This window comes from Rattus norvegicus, chromosome 4 (genome assembly GCF_036323735.1).
Source record: "Rattus norvegicus strain BN/NHsdMcwi chromosome 4, GRCr8, whole genome shotgun sequence".
Lineage (NCBI taxonomy): Eukaryota > Metazoa > Chordata > Mammalia > Rodentia > Muridae > Rattus > Rattus norvegicus.
Genome location: NC_086022.1, coordinates 152,437,695 through 152,458,485, shown reverse-complemented (window position 1 = coordinate 152,458,485; position 20,791 = coordinate 152,437,695). Strand labels below are relative to the sequence as shown.

The window sequence follows — 20,791 nt, the reverse complement described above, 5'->3', positions numbered from 1 at the left end:
CTGACTATGCCAACCTCAACCACACAAACTGCATTAGGAGACCATCCTTGGGGACTCACCTTGGGAACCACGTGCACCTGCAGGGTGAAGGTCTCCATATTGCTTTCACGGAACTTCAATCCTGTCAGAAACAGCTTTGCTGCGTGACAGTTTATTGGGGGAAGGAAATGTCGCAGGAATTTTTTTGCAGGTCGGCGTGTTACAGAAGTTCTCATCTCCTCTTTGACACCCACTCAGATTTCCAGCCACAATGGTGGTCCGGCTCTCAGCCTGTCTGACTAGGATTCCCACTCTAGGCTGTACAGTCATTCTGGGTTTAGCCTCTTTGTGATGGACTCTTTCCAAGTCTTCAATTTTATTTCCTAAATCATTTGTGGAGAGGAAAGGGGATTTTGTTTTTGTTTCTTAAAGATGAACCATCATTTCTTCATGATCCACCTCTCCTGGAGGGAGGCTTAGAGAGCCCCAGATCTCCTACAATCCTGTGCTCAGAATTAGAAAGGTCAAAGTTATGCTTTAGGGGATCCTGAACACAGTTCCTATTTTCTTCCAGGAGTTCTCCTAGAAAACTGACCATTACAAAGACGTCCTCTGTTCTAGCTCAGGCAAAGGGGCCTTGGGAATACATCCTAGATACTGATTGATGTTAGCATTGTTCTTAGCTCACTGCAGCAGAGCACTGCAAACATTCCAGGGTTCCCCAGTAGGGACCTGGCACAATAAATTAGAGTTCAACCCAGGAAAGAAGCTCCTAAGTTTGAGAAAGCCAGGAGTCCAGCGGAGTGTGTCATTCGCATTGAACTGTTCCTATGTGTGGAGCATCTTAGATGTGCACAGAGCATTTCTGCCTGCAGTGGAGATCGGTAAGCAGAGGAGCCGAGAGGCAGAGGAAGAGGAAACAGACGCTTTGCCCAGTGTTGCTTCGGTCCTTTTCGAGTTGTTTGTACACACACAGGCACATCTTGCTGGAAATGCTAAGAGACTTTTCCTTGTGGCTGGCTTTCCTCTTGGGAACAGAGCTTTCTCATTTTCATCCATCTGCATTAAAAGGGGAAATAATTTCAATGCCTAGATCTCCGGCAAGCCCCCTCCCCTTCTCTCTTAAATTGCTTCAGGCTGCCGTGAACACATTTCAGGCTTGCTTTTCTTATTCTTCAGCTGCATAGTCTCTGGGGCGTTGCTTTGGAATTTTTTCTTCTGGCCGAGAACTCATTCCATCACTCCATGCCCCACCTGCAAAAGGTGGCGAGAAATTTAAAACACCAATAGCAGAAAACTGATCCCTCCTCACCCCCACCCAGGAGCTCCAGAGGGAACATTCCCATTAACTTTGGGTCTTGGGAAGGTACCTCTAATACGAGGGTTTGAAGGAGCTTGGTTAAGGGACCTGAAGTTGTTTACATGTATCAGGAGTGCCTGGTGTGAGCACTGAGCCAGTCAGCCCTTCCCACCCAGGTGCAAACACATCCTCTTTATCTGTTTACACTCCATTGCACCTGGTGCAGCATCTGCTCCCAGAGTTACCCACAATGCATGCTGACTCCCGACCACCCACTCCCTTTCACTGAGATCAGTTCGCGCTGGATCTCATGCACGCTGCGTCTCATGGCCTCTGTGCATCTAAAAGGTTCCCCAGGCACTGCTGCATCCCTTGGGTTCATGGCCACTAAGCCATCCCCAGCATGCAGGGCTTGAGGTCTATAGAAACTCTGTTCATTCCATACCACCGGCCAGATGGAATGCATCCTTCCAGCTTTATCTGTGGTCCTGTGCAAACGGACAGGATGTTTTCCTTCCTTAAACAGAAAAGGAGACAAACTTTACTTATGTCATTTGCTCTGCTGTTCGACTCTGACCTTCTCAGGGTCAACGTGATCTAACTCATTCTTTGTCGAGCGTCTCATAGTATTTCATAGGCCTTACTGTAATTTACCTTTTAACCTCTTCTTTTCCTTCTTTCTCCTTTTCTCTCTTCTTCCTTTTGTTTTTTCCCCCTGCTTTTAAAAATTTCCCCTGCCTTCTGCTCCTCTCCTCATATTTCCCCCAGGCCTTACAAATATTCTACCCAAATCCCTTTATCTTCTAGGCAGCGCTGAGGGCCCCGGTGGAACCTGAAAGGAGGAAGAGGCATCTCTCGAGACACTTACTGCCAGAAAACCACAGCGCCTTGCAGGGGAGAGCTGTGTCCCAGAGTTCACAGCTGCACCACTTTCTGCAACACATCCCACATATTAATATCAGTATTTATACAAGATCAGATTCCTAGTGAGCGTATATATACACACACTAAACTTTAATGGCTTCTGTCAAATTGTATTCCAGAAAGAAGCTCTACTGTAACAATGTGTGCGACTCCCGGCCCACACCCTCAATAGCATGGCTTTCTACCACGAGGATAAATGCTGCAAAAATAGCTTTATTGTTTTATTATAAAATGAAATAAGCTCATTGCCAAAAATCTCCACAGAGTTCCAGTAGCTTAAGACACCCATTGTTAACACTCAGCTCCTAATCCAGTGTTTCTCATGTCTTTCGACACCGATGTCAGTGCACGCAGCATAGCTGGGACAACAGCTCTTTGCCCTACTCTCTCAGTGTAACAGATAGAGGTCATTTTCTGGGGAACATGCTCTTACCCCTCATGCTCGCTCAGGAAGCGCAGAGGTCCGTCACCTCCTAGCCTCACTTTGCAGGTGTATGCCCCTTCACCAATCCTTCCTTTCCCTGCAGTGTATGGTGAGGCAGGCGCTCTATTCAGACATTGTCCATGTCTGTGCTCCCTTCTCAGTCAGGATGGAGGCCTGTCAGGTTGGTCGGCTGGCCCAGTGGACTGTGTTGAAGACCTTTCTCATCCTCTGCTCTCCTGCCCTCTGCATGGCTTTCCTGCCACGGTCTTCGCTATCATTTTCCTTGACTCATTCTGAGCTGTCACTGGCTCAGCTTTTCCCAGTTCCCTTTTCAGGTATCAGGTGAGTCCTTAGTATTCTTTACTTCTAAACTAATTTTAAATAGGCAAGGCTGTATATACTTTCTATGGACAATCTGATGTTTTGAAATATGTTCCCCACTTTCTTGAAGAGACAGCTGAGATTGCTGACTTGAGGCTTTTTCTTTTCTTTCTTTTCCTTTCTTTTTCTTCCTTCTTCCCTTCCTTCTTTCCTTCCTTTTTTTCTTCCCTATTCCTCTCCTTTTGCTTCTCTTCCCCCCTTCTTCTTTTTGGTACAGGGTTTTATTGTGACAAAATGTTCACAAATTCTGCTTTACCCAAATACCGCCCATTTCACCATGTTGTCTCTTCTTCTTTCTCCTCCTGCTCTCTTCCTTCCTTCCCCTCTCTAATCCCTCTCATCCTTCTCCCACCGTCTCCTTCTCCTTTGGTTCTGGGAAACAAACCCAGGGCTGTGCTCATGCTAAGCAAGCAAGCTATATTTTCACATTAGAGTCTTTCAGATGCTATTTTTGATTTCTTCCTTGCTTTAGGACTCATGGAGAGCTGGGTTACTTACCTTAAACAATGGAGATTTTTTTGTTTGAGGTATCTTTCTTTTACTGGTATCTGAACTAGCACCAGATAGTCATAGACCTTTGTGTGACATGTGCACATTTGGATATGGGGAACCCTTACTTATGACCCGCAGAAAGCCTGGACATCTGTGCTTGTCGATCAGGTTAAAGTTGTTCAGTATTTATTTCAAAGATGTGGTTTTTAAAATTTTTTATTTTTTATTTTACTGCTTTCCCCATCTGTTTTAGTCATCACTGAGATACGAATTTAGAAAAAATAAGTCAAAGTGTCACCGGAAGGTAGTGGCACAGGTCTTTAATTCCAGCACTCTGGTGGCAGAGGCAGATGGATCTCTGAGTTTGAGGCCAGCCTGGTCTACAGAGGGAGTTCCAGGGCAGCCAGGGCTACACAGAGAAACCCTGTCTTGATAAAAACCAAACCCAAACTAAGTGTCAGTTCATCTGTTTCATCTGAAGCGTGCCAGTGCTTCCTCACATGTGGGGAGCGTCGGTCTGAGCTGAGGACCATGTCATTCTGACATTGTGAAGAGATGCTCTACCATGGCGGGGTCTCTTAGCTCAAACCTCTCTTGCATGTTTCCTACGCAGCATTTTCCATTCCCCATTGCTGGGTGTCAGCCTTGTACACCTCTTGTCAGACCTTAGCTTTTCATCTTTTTCTGTCTTTTAACTCACACTATGTGTCTCATGCTCATGTCCTGCCTTCTGTCTTGCCTTCTGTCCTTCCAAGCTCCTGACACTTACTTTGTTACTTTGGGGGTCTGTTAAGTTGAAGCCTGTTGTCTTGCTATTTGTCTTCTCCTTGCCTCATTTTTCTCTTGGGGTGTGTGTGTGTGTGTGTGTGTGTGTTACTTGCTTAATCAGCTTTATTTCCCTTATCTTAATGCCACAATGTGGTCCTCCAGTGATTACTGACGTTTATAGTGTAGTTGGGCATCTGTGTCAATGGGTTTGATGCCTACAGATTGGACCAACTGCAGTCAGAAAATATTTGAAAACTAATCACATTTCTATGGAAAGGGTACAGCCCTTGAGATTCACCAAAGAAGAATACATTCAAACGACCATGTTGCAATTGCACTGTAGCAAGAATGGGTGTGGTCTCCGGGTTATTTCAAAGTTAGTATAGCACAGGTGTATAGTGTATATTTGAACAAAGTCGTTTTTAAAACTTGACTTTGCTAGCTTATGCTTCGAAGGATCATAATCTGCATCAAGATAACACGTCTGTCTTGGGACGTGTTTCCTCGCTGCTGACACATGGTGCCTGGGCCCTGATAGAGCTCTCCTGACACACTTTCTCCTGCTGCTTTGCACTCTGCAGGGAAGAGGCAGTAAGGGCGGTGCTGTAGGTGGCTCCCCTTTTAGGATACCAGCTCTACTTCTCAAGGTCTCTATCCTGGTGTTTTCTACCCTGTAATCCTTTTATTGGGATGCACTGGGACAGCATCATATTTAGTTCTGTTCTGCTGTATGACACGGAACCAAAGGCATCCCATGTCATACAACTTTATTTGTTTTTTTAAATGTTAAATCTATTTCCTCTCCTAATTGATTTTTTAAAATCATTTTTGCCCTGATTTTTACTTCTATATTTATTTTTACATTTAATTTTTTTGTGTGTATGCAGGTGTGCACACACATATGTGTGTGTGTGTATGGTGGCCAGGAGTCACCTCAGGTATCATTCCTTAGGGGCCACCCACCCTGTTTCATGGGACAGTGTCTCTTCTTGGTCTGTACCTTGCCTAGTAGGGTAGGTTGGCTGGCTGTGACACTCAGTAGTGGCCTGTCTTTGCCTTCCCAGTACTGGAATTACAAGTGCACACTGCCAAACTTGATGGTTAAAATACATATTCTGGCGATAAAACCCGGGTTCTCATGCTTGTGGGGCCAGCACTTTAGAGACTGGGGTGTCTGTCTCTGAAGCTCAATTTCCCCCAGCCATTCTTATCACTTTCTTAGATGAGCTAAGTCCTCCACAGTTAGCCACCCGCTTGGCTTTGTGCATGCTCTGGGCATTTTCTTCCTTCTGTCCCCTTCCCCAAGGCATTCTATACTTCCTCCCCATCTCTCTCCTTCCTCTGTTTAAAGCTTTATATGATACTGGACAGAGTGATTGAAAGACATTTGTCTTGGGGCAGTATCAGTTCTGCTTGAGTTTAATAACCAAGATGATGTAGATGGAGTTTTCGTGACCTCTTCTTACATGGTGTTCATCACCTCTGTAGGACAGAGTTGCCTTAGGCTCTTGGCTTAGAGTCCAAGAGCAGAGGGAGTGACACTGACACTGGAATTCAGTTTCCTGTAGGATCCCATCAAGTCCATGAGAAGATATGAGGTACAAGCTGCTCCACTAGGTACCTGTCTGAACAAATAAATACAAAGTTACTGTCCGTCTGCAGACCTTGGGCTGAAGGTATCAGAACTGACCAAGGTGGGGCAATGCCTTGTTTTGTCAACTGTTTTGTACTTGGGCCACTTATGCTCTTTTGTGTGACCTCAGAATAACGACAGTTATTACAAATTACATATTTGTGGTTACTACCAAATTCCCAGAGGGGTGACTTTAAGGCCCCAGACAGATATCTATGCTTCCAGGAGCAGACTGGGGAGAAAGGTCCCCAAGCAGTGCTGTCATTGATGAAACATATCTGGGCAGACATCTAGTACAAAGTTTTCCTTTCCCAAACATTTCCTGTCCTGCTGTGGGGGAGTAGATCCCATGAGATGCATTAAATACATGCTATGCTGGGAGGCCCAGGACTCTTAGTGGCCCTGCGAGGCAGAAAGTGATCTGGGGGTTACTGGGTTCCCAATCACTCTTGTTCCCTAGACACTGTGACATTTTACGAGGAGTTCACACTCATACATGTCAGAGCTAAATGGTGACAGGCTGATGTGGTGTCATTTGCTAATGTCTGGGGCTCTTTATTACTCTAGATATGCACATGTGAGAGACAGTTGGGGCTCTCAGCTGCCTGCTCTGCCTGGCATTTAACATACTGAATGGTGGACAGAAAGCTCCTTCCTTTCATTAGCTGCCTTCTGAGTAGGCTTAGCCTCTACCCTATGTCTCGGATTGCTTCTTGGACATTGATTGAACTTCTGTTCTTTATATTCTCTTGCTACTGCTTAATCTGGGCCACAGGCTTGTGTTTTTGAAGACAAAATGTATCAAGAGAGAATGACTCATAAATTGCTTACATGAAAGCAAACAAGAGATGCTAGATTTGCATCGTGGAAATTAAGTTCAAATTGACTGTGGGAGCCTCAGTCAGAATTAACATGAAACAAGACCTCTTCTGGATTGAGTGGACTCTAGTACGTGGGATGCTGTTGAGCTCCCAGGTCTTCCAAGCATAGTCACCCACCATGCCTCTGGCCATGGCTGACTGATTCTCAGGAGGTAAAGCTCAGGATGTCAAGGCTCAGGATGTGATCCATGCTCAGGATGTTGAGGCCCCTTTCTTAAGACTGTTAGCTCTGGGACTTCCAACGTAGACATTCTATGTTCTTAGGGGTGTGTCTTTGAAGGGGATTGTGGGATTTTAAACCATTCTCTTTCCCCTATTTCTCCTTCCCTGTGAGGTGAACAGCTTGTCTGCACGCAACTCCATCTGTGGTATTCTGCTTGATCACAGGCTGGAAGGCAATGGAGCCAACAGACCACAGAATAAAACTTCCAAAATTGTGAGCTAAAGCAGACCTTTCATTTTTCAAACCTAATCATCTCAGGTATGCACACACACACACACACACACACACACACTCTACAATAGTGAAAATCTAGTCAATACAAAGACTAATCTTGTTGCCATGGGAAGTAAACAAAATAAGGAACTTTAGTTTTTCTCAAGCAGTTTAAACTAAATAATACTGATTCACTTGTTAAGTGTTGGATGTATTCTTTAACGTACTTAATGACAATTTATCTTGTCAATAAAACTTTATTGAGAACAGTTTCTCAGTAGGTTATACTTCAGAGGAGAGAAAGATAGAAACAAAATGTAGTTCAGGGGTAGAAGTCAATCCTGAAGAACATGTCAGATACATTGATGATTTGAGGAAAGATTTTGGGGCATGATCCTGAGGGAAATTGAGCTGAATATAAACACAGTGAAGGGAAGAGGCCAGAGAGTCTTTCTGTCGTGCAGTGGGAGTTCTAGGCTATGGAGGTAGTACAGAGCACAGAGGCTATTGTCTTCCAAGAGACAGATGAAGTAGAAATTGGATGAGTAGATGGTTGGGAGGTAGTGAGGGAAAATGTCCCGCGCGACCTCGCCAGCAAGAAAACACGCAGGGACATACGAATCCTTGCTGCAGCTTAAACGTTTATTGAATCTTAAGGAGAGGCCCCGCACACCAGCATGGCGCAGCTTATATACACCCTAGCGCGGCGCATCCACACCTGATTGGTCGCTTACCCATGATCTCATTAGGCACGCCCCGGAGTGGGCAAAGACCTGGCACGAAGGCACTCTTGCACATGTGCACACAGTTAACTTCCTGAAAGGAAGTCGGCTGGCGCAGCGGAGGCCAGCGCCATCTTGTAATGGCAAAAGCTATCCCAGCTTTCCATGTGGGGCGCAGTGGAAGCCAGCGCCATCTTGTGGTGGCGAATGTTATTGCGGCCCTCTACAGGAAAATAAGAATAGAGCTTGTATTCCTGATTGGGTGATCTTGGTAGATAATGACAGAGATGGAGATGTGGCCATATGTGGGAAGTTCTGTTATGTCTTCCCATACTGGATGGCTAGATCCAAGGAGAAATGTCGAGTACACGTGAACTGAGAGATCTGGGTTAAGCATGTGACTGGAGGATCACTTTCCTTTGATTTGTTTCTAGCTTGACAGAATGATTGGGGAACAGTTTTCATAGGAGATGTAATGAAGTCTCTACAGCTGGGCGTGCGCACAAGAAAAATAGTGGTCGGGAGAGAAGAAACCATCTTAAGATTCACCAAAATGTAAATGAAGACCCGAGAAAAATGTGAGAGAAAGCTGAGTGTGGGAGAGAGAAGTAGACAGAAGTCTAGCAGAATGTGGGGTGGGGGAGAGGGAGAGGCTGAGGACAAGGGGGGGGGAGCATTTCTGTTCAGCATTGGTACAGTGTGGAGAAAGATGTTCACTGTGTCTTAATAGATGGCTTCTATCTTCTCTGAGCAGGAGAAGGTTGTCTGATGTAAATGAACTTCAGAGATTTGAGGACAGGAATTCTGGGCACCTGGCCAGCATGATGTAGAAGGCAGGATGAGATAATCTATGTAATATGCTTTGAATGCTGCCTGGCAAGGTTAAACCCTCAATGAATGTTGCCAACTATTATAATGGTACCAAATTGTTCAACCCCGTGGAATTGTTTTTCTTGAACAGTGATTAACATCTGGGATATAAGCACAAGACAGTTGGCAGATGTAGCAGTTCTGAGGGGATTTTTGTCAAAAAGGGAGTTGGAGGAACCAGGGCACTGTGGAGATCGGCAAGCATGGTAGAAATTGTTCTGTGCAATCTTAAATGGATTAGAAATCAAACAAGCAGAGACGCAAGGAACGGCTAGATAACAAGAAAGTGCGCGGTTCTTGAGCCAGCAAATTTGATGGTGCTAAAGCATCTATGTCATAGTTAGTGACTGAGGGAAAGGAACTGAGAGGAGAAGGGAGGAGAGGGTGGGTGTCGAGAGGCTGGTTCAGGAACACAGCAGTCATCACTGATGACAGCATTCTGGAGATGCCATGGGCACAAGTGGTTAGGAGGTGACGGTCCCTGGAAATCAGCTGATCAAAGGGCTGAGAACTCATCCAGGAGGATGACAGGGCTTGGAGAAAAGGGGTGTCAGGTAGGGGTGCTGCAGGCACTAGGAGTGGTCATCAGGAATGGGTGAGACATCTTAGCATTGTCCAAGTTCTCCAGAGAAATGGAACCACCACATGCAGACACACAGACACACGGGCACAGAGGACAAACCAACGCACACGCACACACACACACACACACACACACACACACACACACACACAACACACACACCTGCCCTCACCCTCACAGACATAGAGTCTCACTATAAGAATAGGATTCTGTGGCTATGAATTCTGAGATTCCCATGGTTTTTTGTCTGCAGAACTGGAGAACAGTACAAGAATTTGTCCTGCGTCCCAGAGCCTGAGAGCCAGGAGTGCTTAGCCGTCCTGGGCAGTTCCTGTGACAGTGAATTATAAAGCCAGGCCACACTACACCAGGAATCCTTCTGCTAATGGCCAGCTTCCTTTCTGTGTCTTTGCCAGTTGTGAGCAGAGAGGCCCCTTGTTAAGGGTCAGAGTCCATGCTATTTGGACTCTCTAGACACCATAGTTGTGAATTTAGTAGACTTCTCTGTCTTATAAAGATAACCTTGCTCTGACAATAGAAGATGGACTAAGCCACACTACCTATTTCAAATGTTCAGAGCACTGGGTGGGGCTTCGTGGACACACATAAGAGATGTAGGGAGGCCTGGTCACAGTAAGACAAGGACATACAATGAGAGTTTGGGATAATTGGGCTTGGTAGAACATTGTTAAATAGGCCACCAAATAGCAGCCATTCCTGGGATTCAGGTTGTGGACAGTCTGAAGTGGAGCTAAGACTGCTAACATCTGTCAAGAGTAGGATGGCGTTAGGAGGGAGTGGTTACATCATGGGCAAAGAAATGGTTCACTAAAAAGCAGTCATCTCTAACACACAATAGAATAAGTCCACCAGTTAATCTCACCCAGAAATCAGGCCATATCCCTGCACTCTCTGTCCTGGACAGAGTTAATACCAAAATGCTGTGGCCTTTCAGCAACCTCAGAGTTGAGTTCTCTCCCTCCTCCTTGAGGCTTCAGGCAGAACCTGATCCCCTCACTACTGCTAAGATGCATAACTCCCTTGAATTATAGCTAGTCTTTGTCACAGCCTTCTAGTACACAGGCTAAGTCACATAATATAGAACTTACCTCCCATGAAGACAGAATCCCCCCTTCTTTGCACCTGAAGGGTCTCTCTCTCCCTCAGAGACCTTATTGCTCTGTCAATGTTGTAACTCTCCTGATCCTCAGGAACTGAGGTACATTAAAGCTTCCCCCTTTAAGGATCCCTACCCCAATATTCATGACAGCCAACTTTCCTAATGTGGCTCCCATCCGAAGGGTTATTTTGTCTCAGCTTCCTTTCCTTGAGCCCATAATGCACTTTGTCTTTAACAATGTCAGTTTTGTGGAAAACATCTCACCTATGCCACCTTTCTGGATATTCCTGGTCATTGTGACAACCTTATCGATAGGATTTATTGTCACAGAGCCAGGTCCTGGAAACCTGACTAGGGTGATGAAGCTAGGACAGGCACACAGACACATGCCAGCAGCTTGGAGGCTTCTCATACTGAATACACACCACTGCCCAAGGAGGCAGCTTCGCTGTATAGATCCAACATGGCAGAGGAGGGTGAGCTAATGGGGTCTCTGTAGTAGGGGTCTCAGAGTAGGTGGTCTCTGTAGGGGGACAGTCTCTTGTCACAGTCTTCGTGGGAGAAGAAGCTATGGTTAGTTTGTGCACACACTGGATTTCATTGGTAACATCTGTACTTAGACCAGGGGAAGGCATTGCCACGTCCATGGGTCTGAGGACTTGGGATCTTGACGTGACACGCTAATGTCACATTCACTAACAATGTCATCTGCTCCCCCACAGCTTAGCATATTTCTATGGTGAAAAAGTAGGGCTCAGTGAGGTTAAGCAATTTGCCCAGATGTCATAGAATTATTAAATCTTGGAGCCAAGATTCAAAACTAAATTTCTCAGGCTCAAAGGCACCAATGCTCCTTATATGTTTACTCAGGAAAATGTGGGGAAAAAAAGATTAAGAAACATCCATGATCATTGCCTATGCAATGCTTCAAGACAGAGCTTCAAGCTTTGCAAACAGGCTGGGAGGAAGAGAAGTAGAAATAGGTGTGTCAGGAGCAGGCTGGATCCTCGCCAGTGTCAGTTTACTGGGGGGGAAGTCTACTCTGGTGGTTGGGCAATGACAGACATTTCTAGTGAAGTGGGTGGGATTCGATGGGAGTCTTTGCTTCATTTAAGCTGTAAAGCACAGGGGAACAAGACAGGATTGCTCCTTTCCAGAAAGGTCTGTAAAGCCATGACAGGAGATACTGCTTCTGCATGATGTGCAGAAGAGGCAGAGTGTATCTGGGTGCCCATCAGAATATGGAGAAACTCCGCAGAGCCCATTAACACCGGGACAGCCTTGAGACCATGAGTCCTGAGTGCTAACAGACACAGGTGATTCTACTCTTGCAGCTTGGGGGAAGCACAGAGAACTTGGGCTGCCCCAAGAGCACAGCTTAGGCTGCAGAGAAAGTTGGTGCAACCAATTCAGACGAGACAAACTGACAGGAGTTACACAAACAGTTTACCCATTCAAATGTCAGAGGCGATAGCCAGGGGTCTGTAAGATCAGATGTTTATTGTTACCTCAGTGGTAATATCTGTGGGTGCACGCGAAGACAAAGTGATGGGCAGGTATGTGAAGTCAGGCAGGTGACGGATGCCAGAAACTTGGAGTTGATCAGACACACTCTGTCATCCTGTAGCATGAATCTCTTCCGATCCACAGACTGACAACTCTGGCCCTTGCCCGGTTTGGTTGGTGGATGCAGCTTCAAGCAGCCTGGGTGGGGCACTGCTTTCCAGTTGTCATGCGTCCCATAGCTAGACCTCGACCTTGAGTTCATGCACTGGTCCAGTTACAGAATCACACGCCCTTCCCCTCACCCTGCTGCATCCTCTCTGAGGCCAGGAAGCCCTGCATGACGTGGGAAGGGAGTCTCAGAAGGGAGAAGAGCAAGATGAAGACAGACTTGGGCAGCAAAGACTAAGCCTGCTGGAAGTTGACCTGTTCTGCAGTGTATCAGTCATGGTCCTCTAAAGACACAGAACTGTTAGAGCGAATTTATATTAAGGGGAGTTCACTAGATTGGCTTACATGACGTGGTTTTTGTAGTCCAACAATGGCTGTCTCACACTGATAGTTCCCAGTGCTGGATGTTTTAGAAGTTCCAATTTGACGCAAAAGGCCTGGAGGATTCTTGGAGAACTGCTGGTCTTCTGTCTGCTTTGGAAGCCTGAAGAAGTTGGTTCCAACATCAGGGCAGAACCTGCCAGTGAGAGCGAGGGCAGCCGGTAAAGAGTGAAAGTTTCCTTCTTCCACGTCCTTTTATGTGGGCTGCCACCAGAAGGTGCTGCCCACGGGTAGGGCGGGTCTTCCTGCTTCAAATAATGTGATCAAGAAAGTCCCTCACAGGAGTGCCCAGCTGCTTGTGTTTAGTTGATTCTAGATCAAGTCACATTGATAACCAAGATGAGTCATCGCAGCCAGGCAGCTCCCACTCAGGCTGTATGGTTTGGCCGGACCTATTGAGTAAGGCTGGCAAGAACCCTGGGAGCAAAGGCTCCTTCAGACTTCCTCAATTTTTCATTTTATCAACACATAACCGTGAGCACTCTCAGGGTACCATGTGAAACTTTCATATCTGGTGCCAAGAAAGATAAAAAACAAAAGGGCTGATAGCATCTCTTTCCCTGTGCTTCTTTGATTTTTAAATCGCATAGGCTAGACTGGCCTGGAACTCAAAGTCGTTCTCCTGCCTCAGTCTCCCAAGTGCTGGAGTTACGGGCATGCACTGCCATGGCCAGAAGCACTCCTGTCTGAAACGTTTACTCTTTGTTCATACTGGGAAACTTTAAAATCCTCCGTTGGTTCTTTATTCTGTAGTGAGGTGTAAGTCACAATCCCCTGCTGCTCTCTGTGGCATTAGAGAATGCTCGGACTTACTCCTCAAATCTAACTGTAGTTTGGTTTCTGTTACCCAGCTTCCCCCTCCCCCCCGCCCCCACTCCCTCACGCCCCACCCCCATTCCAACCTCGGCTGGCTACTCCTCTGCTTTCTGTTTCTATGAGATTGACTTTTTGGCTTTCCTGTATAACCCAGCTTACCTTGAGTTATTGTGCTAAACAGCAGGGCCAAAACAACGTGTGGAGGAGACGGTTTACTCCATCTTACAGACGACAGCCTACCGTGAAGAGAACTCGAGGCAGGAACTGAAGCAGAGGCCATGGTGTAATGCTGCTTCCTGGCTTGCTCCCCATTTGCTTTCTTATAAAACTGAAGACCACCTGCCCAGGGATGGCACCCCCTACAGTGGCCCAAGCCTTCCCACATTAATCTTCAATCAAGGAAATGTCCCAGAGATTTGTCTGTAGGTAAGTAAAGCCCTTAACATGGTTCCCTCTTCCCAAATGACTCTAGTTTGTGCTAGGTTGAGAAAACAAACCGACCAAGCAGGCATGACATACGAGGACCTTATGCATCTGTCTTTCTGTCCCTGACTTAATCACTTGACACAATGCCCTCCAGTTCCATCCTTGTTACCCTAATGACAAGATTTCGTTCTTTGGTTGAATGGCAGACACCCCATTCTACATTTTCTTCATTCATTGGTCAGCAGAGGCCTCTTTGATTCTACAGCTTGTCGGCGTGAAGAGTGCTGCCTCTCTAAAGGGCCATGCGCAGTTTATTCAAGGGGCTGATAAGGTGGTGCATCCTGGAGGTCTGTACTGACTGGGAAAGGGAGGCTTCAGGTTCAGGGAGACAAAAAGGTGAGCGGGGCTGAGAGTTCAAGAAGGGTCTTGTTCTGCACAGCAGTCACTTGTTAGTATGCAGGGCTACTGGGATGGAGGACGGTGGATTGCTGGAGTTGCCTGGGTGCGCCAAATGTACCCAGACTCACTTGGGTTTTTAAGGCCTGGAGTAAAGAGAAGAACATCAACTATTCCATGGATCAGGTTAATGCCTGCTACACGCTAGAATGGGAATATTTCAAATACTTTAGATCAAATATAAATTGTTCCTGATGATTTTAGTGGTTTCTGTGTGCTCTTTTAATGTGGCTATGAGAAAATTTGAAATTACACATGTGGTGTGTATCACACTTCTACTGGGCTACGTGAGTCTGCTATTCTTAAATTTCTAGAACTAAGATAAGAGAACACAAACTCCCCCATCCCCCAACATTCTAGATACTTGAACACTAACTTTGCAGGGCTTGTCTCTTGCAATTCTAATACATTATAACAGATGCATGCCCTAGCCTTTGGCAGTATTTTGTTTTATTTTGAGACAAGGCTTCTCTTTGTATAGCTTGGCTGTCCTGGAGAGATCTGCCTGCCTCTGCCTCCCAAGTGCTGGGACTATAGCCATACGCCGCTACAGCCCAGGACTCTTGGGCATTTTTGGTTAATGACCACACCCATTTTCTCCCTGTATTCTCACCCTCTATTCTTGGCCTCTCCTCAAATGCATTTTCCCACTTTTACAATGCCCTCATAGACTTGGGTGTGCCAGATGTGCCTGGAGAAACAAACACGTAGCTATATTGTGGCAATAAGAAATTGCCTTTCCCAGACATTGGGCGTTAACACGATGGAGCTGTTCTGTGTCTCAGCCCCAGTGCTGGGCTTGGCAGACTGGCTGGTCCTTGATAGAATAAGACATAACTCAGTGGTCTTTCCAGTGCACAAACAAGGGCGGCAGCATTGTTTGAACTATCATCACAGATCAGGAATAACTTTCTCAAGAGACTCCATTGCCACTTGATTTAGTATTTCCTGGCACCTTGCCTATCACAGAATGAAGCCACAATTGCTTCCTATACAAAATCTTATCTGTACAACATCTTGCCAGAAACCTATAGAAGGCTGAGCAGCTTGTGGGCCTTGATAATTTATGACTGGACTACGTATTGAGAATAAAGTTGACAATGGGCCCTATTGTTAAATTGGACTATATATTCAACAGAACAATTTCCAAATGCAAATGGAGTTTATATAGCATTTGTATAGCATTTGTTCCAAAGACAGGAGACAAATGGGCTCTTTAGTTGGAAGAGGAAAATTCAGGAAAATATTTTTACTGTGACATATAAGAGATAATGCTCAATGACTTTACTGCTGAAAAAGAAGTGTGGGTTGGGGTTTGGGAGGGGTGACAAGAGCAGAAAGATACCAGGCCTTCCTTTAAGTTACCCTCATGGAGTGTATAATGTATAAGTAAAGGCTGTTCTTGGAAAGTATGGGGAGTCAAACTTTGAAGATCCTCTGGTTTTGCAGGAAAAACTTAGTAAATGAACTTTCTGCCCTTCACAGTCTCATAGTTGTGCTGTCGCCCTGCTGACCCTTGTCACAGCTTTGAGGCCAGGTCAGGAACAGCCATGATCCTAAGCCATGGCTACACAAAGAGCAAAAACACTTTCAGAGCCATGAAAAGAAGTCAGGGCAGCCCAGCAGTGCACCCCACATGCCACTCAGAGCTAGGCTGCCTGCATTTTAGCATCTCCCTCTTCTCAGGAGACCTCTGAAATAGAACCCTCTTTTTCTCCCCTGCCCTGGCTCTGGAGCAGAATGGCATGGCAATGAGTACACAGAGGGTCATCAGGTATAGGAGGACTCATGGTTCAAGGACAATCAATAGTCAAAACAAACATCTCCTTAAGAACTGAGTTTCTGCAGGACACCAGAAATCTGGAGAATGCTTCTGATGTTTGTTTCCGGTCTGTCTCAAAACAGAGCTTGGCTTCCATGAAACTTGAGCAGAGTCAACCAAGCAGTCTAGGGAAAGGAGAAGGAAATGCAAACCATCAGAAAACGGCAAAGACTCCTCCGGCACCGAGATCGATGGAGCAGGGTCAGCTTTGAGCTCCCAGAGCCCAGAGAAGCCAGAAGCCAGCCAGTGAACTGTATGAATGGCACAAATGAGATGTGTTTAACTCATGTTTATACACACGTTAGGACTTCCAAGAAGACAGCCAACAGGACAGTCACCAAATTGCCATTTAGGTTGAACTTTCTAGAGCGACAGAAAGACTTAACTTTTCTAAATAACAGAATTAATTAGATTTTTTTTAAACCTAGGCTTATATACTAAGTTGCTTTGATTTCAAGACCATTACAAAACAAAACAACAACAACAAAAAAAGCTCAAAACCAACCAACCAACCAACCAACCAACCAACAAACAAACAAACAAACAAACAAACCAACCAACCAAACCAAACCAAACCAAACCAAACCAACCAACCTACCAAACAAACAAAAATTCCCTAATTCAGTGAGGAGCAAAGTAGATGACATTTGGCTCCAACTTGGCCTTTGAAACAGAAAGCTGACATTGACCAGTCAGACTCTGCAGAATCAAGGTGACACTAAGGACTGTAAGTCACATGAGACCACCAGGTTAAAGGGGAAAGGCTCAAGCCAGTTAAAGGGGAGGTGCCCAGGCCAGTTAAAGGGGAGGTGCCCAGGCCCGTTAAAGGGGAGGTGCCAGGCCAGGTTAAAGGGGAGGTGTCCAGGCCAGGTTAAAGGGGAGGTGCCCAGGCCAGGTTAAAGGGGAGGTGCCCAGGCCAGGTTAAAGGGGAGGTGCCCAGGCCAGGTTAAAGGGGAGGTGCCCAGGCCAGGTTAAAGGGGAGGTACTCAGGCAATCCTGGGTTATGTTATTCTACAGAAGCCGCTGTTCAAAATGAAGATGGGTCTCACGCCTGCACCTGTGCAGGCATCCTTTGGCTGTATTGCAGCAGTCAGTAGACTTTTGTATACATAAGCTCAAAGCTCTCTATCCTACATGAGTGCCTGAAAAAAAAATCTTGAGTTAGATAAGCCAATTTGATGAAAGAGTCTAAGGAAAACAAACAACTCCTTTCCGCCAAAGGAAACAAAACCTCGTGAAACAAAATTAATTCTCAATATTATATTAAAACGTAATAAAGTGGCTACATTTTTGAAAGTGATCCCATGCTTAAAAATCATCAACTTAATAATAACTGTACATCAAATATCACCACTAGCAAAAACTGAGAATTGAATGGCCAGAAGACCAGACAGCACAGAATATTCTTTATAGTTTAGAGAAAACAGTCAATTGACATCGCTTTATTTTGATAATAAAAATTAGATGAAATTGATTTGAATGCATATCGATTAAGCATCATTAGTAAAAGAATAAAAAAGTAGATATGATTTTCAAAATCACAAAGGAAAAGTCAGGTTGAAAAAATAGCCGGCATATGAAAAGATCTATTAAAAAGAAAAATAAGACAGCAGAAATAAAACCAAGTATATGAATCCTGTTAAGAAAATGATTACGATGAATTTTCATCTTGAATCAGATTTTATATTAGGTTAAAAAAATCTAAATATTGTATTAGTGTGCCTAGTCAATACAAAAATTATTAACATAAGGCAATAGGAAAAGATATAGTGGGTGAATTCCAACACTAGGAGAGCAATGGCAGGACCCTGAGCAGGGAACAAAACGGGACTCATTGTTGACAGAGTCAAATAGTAACCATGTTAATTTATTTAGCTAAACAAAAAGATGTCCAATGAAATTGTAACAACTTTGCATTCTCCAATGGTATGTATGAAGTATCCAGTGTAGTTAACCAGAGGTTTAGAGAACATGGGAGAGGACTGCTACTGCAGGCGAGGGTGACGGATCAGGTGAACAGAAACAGTGGGCTCACACAGCATCCTCTATAGCTCTGATGGGGAAAGCACGGTCTCCCAACACTCTCGGAGCCATGTCCTCAGGCTATCTCAAATTCCCCAAGTAGTGAGCCCACTCCCGTCATGCCCAGCTTTAGCTAGCACAGATCAGCCAGTGCTGTTTGAAGGTCCTAGGGTAAGGGCTATTGTCAGAGTCTGTGAGGAGTATGTCTCATGAGATTAGCAAGGCCCTGAGCATGCATTCAAAGGAGGAGCAGAGAAGCGGGGCCTAGTCATGAGTGTAACTCAACCCCTAGACACTGGTTCTTCTGCAGTCTTCCCCAGCACTGATGCAACCAAAATGGAGTAGTGTCGCCAGTAAGTAGTCTCCATTTTGAGCAGAGCATTGATTTCCGTAGATTCTCACTCCCCCTTGTGTTTCAGGCGTGTGAATGTGTTTCTGAATGCTGCAGCTGTGGGAGGAGGGTACCACCTCCAAGGCCCATGTTTAGATGGAGGGGTCTTCATTGTAAGTCTCAAACAGCCCCGCACACACACCCTTGTAATCTAGGTGGGTGCTGGTGCACAGTGATGAGACCTTTGCAAATTCAATTCTCACAGCACAAATGAGCTCAAGGGAACTTAAACACTCAACACCCAGAGTGTCGTAAATTAGATTTAGCTTTTTCTGGCGTGCATTTTTTTTTCCTTTTGGCGCACGATATCGGGTGCATATCTAGGAGATAAAAATCGACTTGGCTTAGCGGCAAGCCGAGAATATGATGACAAGACTTGAGAAGTGAGGTGTACTCGAAACATGTCCTGCATGACCTGGTACCCGGCTTTTTTTTTCCATACATGGGTAATTTGAAGATAGCTCACTCCACAAGCTGCCCACGCAGCATCTTGACAATTACTGGGACTGTGTCTTGAGGGCGCTGGCCTGTCCTCATCTAGTTAGTTGAATCTGACCAGGAAGAATGAGGACCAAAGGTGCCTGCAGTTGTCTGAGCCCCACTTATCACCTGCTGTGAGCGAGTTAGCTCACTCCCTACCCTGCCTCTCCTCTGGAGAGGTATGTATGGATTTACATGTGCACACACACGATCTCATTGTTGGCTCCTTTTGATTTAAATCCTCGTCGGCTATTTGCAACTGTATGATTTCATTCCACACAGCAGTGAAATTTTTTTCTCCAAATATGGACTCACTGGGTGGTAAGGAATAAAGTGGCCTGGGCAGAGGAAATGCGGCCTCCTCCCCGGGTTATTCCAGGGGACGGAAGCCTGGAAGGAAGCAAGTCTTGCTATTTCAGGAAAGCTGATGGACGCTGCAGCCCAGGCTGGGCTGCAGGGTTGGGGCTGGGCGGCAGCTGCGCTCAATCTCGACTTCAATAGAAGGGAGCTGCCAGGTTTACATTGTTTAAACACTTAACTAAATTAGCTATGAAAAGAAGGATGGGAGGAGCCCGGGTTTGTGAAGGAATTCAAGCCTTTTTTTCTGGCTTCACACATTTAACCACACACACACAGAATGGGATCGCTGGTGGCTAGAATAGCTAATAAATATGGGCTCTGGGTTCAGGGAGAGATGCTGCCTGAAAGGAATAAGGCAGAAAGTAAAAGAGGAGGACACCCAATGCCCTGGCCTGGCCTGTTTGTGTGTGTGTGTGCACACGCATACTCATATATACCACCCATACCCACACACACTCACATATACACCACTCATACCCACACACACTCACATATACACCACTCATACCCACACACCACCCATACACACACACACCATCCATACACACCACACACACACACACACACACACACACACACACACACACACACTTACATATACACACCCCCTTCACATACACCACACACACAAGAAGGGGCGGGGTTTCTCAAGAGTTTTCCAGATGTAACTTGTAAGATGTGGTGTAGCAGAATTTTCCCCTAATTAATTAAATAATAAAGACCACAAGAAGCCAATAACTGGGCGAGGAGGAGGTGGTCCTTCCGGGTCTGAGAGAGGAAGAGGGAAGGCAGGAGGAGGGCACTTCCTTTTGGACGGAGAGGCAGGGGCAAAGTGGCCAAGTTGTAGGCTGGGGACTGGTAGATCTGGTGGCAGAATCCACAAGGATCCGCCACGGGAAAACGCCTAACATAGAATAGTTGATATGTTTAAGATGATAGATTCCGCGCCCGGTGATTGTGTTATCTGTTGAGTCTAAACCAAGATTGTCTGGTGTTTCCCATTCTGCGGCAACTCAGGTGGGCAAAGGGAAAGAACATAGCGAAGGCAGATTTTGGCCAGGCTTTGGGAAGGGAAGATTGGGCAATGGACTGAACTCTAGGGGAAAGGAGCAGGCTGGCAGAGTACACTCACAGCTGCCCATGGGGGCCCAGAGGGCGATTTCAGAGCTCTGGAGAGGCCTTGGCTAGGGGAAACGTGATCTCGGGCTATGTGCAGGGCTGGGGACAAACCGAGACCACCGCGGGCCGGTACCAAGCCGGTGATAGTGTGGATTGTTTTTTAATTATTACATGCAACAACATGGTGTGCACCTTATAGCAAGCTGTAAAAACAATAATAACAAATATGCCTGCTCCTGGAAGCTGCGCCTTATGGTGGCAGGCTGAGGCTCTAGGGACCTGGGCTCACAGGCTTAGCCGAGTGCTGGCGCCACGCTTCAGCTCCTCAGTG

At 45.9% G+C, this 20,791-nt stretch overlaps 1 long non-coding RNA gene across 2 annotated transcripts; it reads right to left on the bottom strand.

The window, feature by feature from the left end:
• Window positions 1-5,660: 5,660 nt before the first annotated feature.
• On the bottom strand, window positions 5,661-13,075 carry LOC134486836 (uncharacterized). Of its 2 annotated transcripts, none has more exons than XR_010066258.1 (2): window positions 12,022-13,075; window positions 5,661-5,893 (listed from the first exon to the last, which is right to left on the bottom strand). It is a non-coding gene; the product is annotated as an uncharacterized LOC134486836 (long non-coding RNA). The 2 variants fall into 2 exon arrangements; XR_010066259.1 differs by having other exon boundaries at window positions 5,661-5,889.
• Between the last annotated feature and the right edge of the window lie 7,716 nt (window positions 13,076-20,791).